The following is a 1286-nucleotide window of genomic DNA, read 5'->3' as shown; positions in this document are numbered from 1 at the left end:
GGGCCTGTCCATCTCACTCAGGGGCGGGGCTGCAGGGGGTGGGCGTGGCCCCTGCCTCACCGGCCCCTCCCCACCTGGCCTGGGCCCTGCCTCTGCCCGGGGTGGGCGGGCTATGGGCTGTCCCAGCCCCAGCTGGGCCCCGCTTTGTGTTTCTGGGGGTGCTGGGCTGAGAGGTGGCGGGGGGAGGCACGTGGGGTCCGGCTGTAACGCCCGGGGACTGGGTGACCCACGAGGCCCTGACCCCGACTTCCCAGAAGGGGCCACCTCATCGCGCCTGCTGTGGGGCCGGGGGCTGGCCCATGACCAAGGGGCCCCTCCATGGGGGCTCCTCCCTGGACCCGCAGACCAGTCTCTCGACAGCCCCTGGGGGTCCACACCACTCCTCTGGAGGCCCTGCCCCAGAACTGTGAACTGGGGACAGCTGGACCACTCCCCCCAGGGGTGACTGTGTAGAAGGGGCTGTGTCTACATGTCACGGCTGGGGGCGTCTCCTCCCTCATCTGCACCCAGCTCGGGGAGGGGGCTTTGTGGTGGTGTCCCCCTGGAGGACCGCCCTGCAGCCCCCTGGGACCAGCCTCTCCTCTGGTTTTAGGTCCTGGCCCAGGCACCTCTCAACGTCCACACCCCAGGGGCAGGGGCTCAGCAAACACCATGCGGTGACCCTGTGGGTGCGGCCACCCCGCCTGCGAGCCTTGGCGAGAAGTAGGGGTGCAGCCGGCCACAGGGAGGTGGCGACCCAGCCCTCCCGCTCGGGGCAGCCCCAGGCTCGGACTCGTGCTGGCCTAGTGGGGAGTCTGCTGTGAACACGGTCGTGGGTGCAACTGAAGAAAAACGCAGGAACCCGGGGCGGGGGGTGGGGTGTGGTCAGGGCTCTGCCCCCTGGGCCGCCCCGCAGCTCCCCCGTGGTGCACCCCAGAGCTTCTCAATCCTGAGTCTTGTTTGCCCCGGCTGTCCTCAGAAACTGGCCCATCTGAGCTAACACCCACCTGGGCTCAGGAGGCCTGCACAGCTCTGAGCCTGGGGAGCCCCCAGGTAAGGAACGGGTCCCAGCAGTGAGGTCTGGGGCCTGGACTCTGCTCTGACCCCTGTTGGGGTCTGGGGGCTGCGGGGTGTCTTCTTGGAAGATACAGGGGCCCAAGCAGCACCTGAGCACCTGGATGAAAATGTGGTACATCAGGCTTTGTCTCAACTGAAGTGGTCCCCATCTCGTGAAGCCCCAGCTGGGGAGTGGAGGTCAACCGTCCACCTGGCTTGGGTGGCCCTCGAAGGCTCAGGGGGCTGCAGAC

General features: G+C 68.1%; 1 protein-coding gene across 1 annotated transcript in view; it reads right to left on the bottom strand.

The window, feature by feature from the left end:
* The window catches only part of KCNT1 (potassium channel, subfamily T, member 1), a 19834-nt gene that overhangs the window by 1982 nt on the left and 16566 nt on the right, over positions 1-1286 (bottom strand). The window lies entirely within an intron of this gene.

This window comes from Bison bison, unplaced genomic scaffold (assembly GCF_000754665.1).
Source record: "Bison bison bison isolate TAMUID 2011002044 unplaced genomic scaffold, Bison_UMD1.0 scf7180017846673, whole genome shotgun sequence".
NCBI lineage: Eukaryota > Metazoa > Chordata > Mammalia > Artiodactyla > Bovidae > Bison > Bison bison.
Note: the sequence above shows the minus strand (reverse complement) of the source record. Positions and strands in the feature narration are given on the sequence as shown.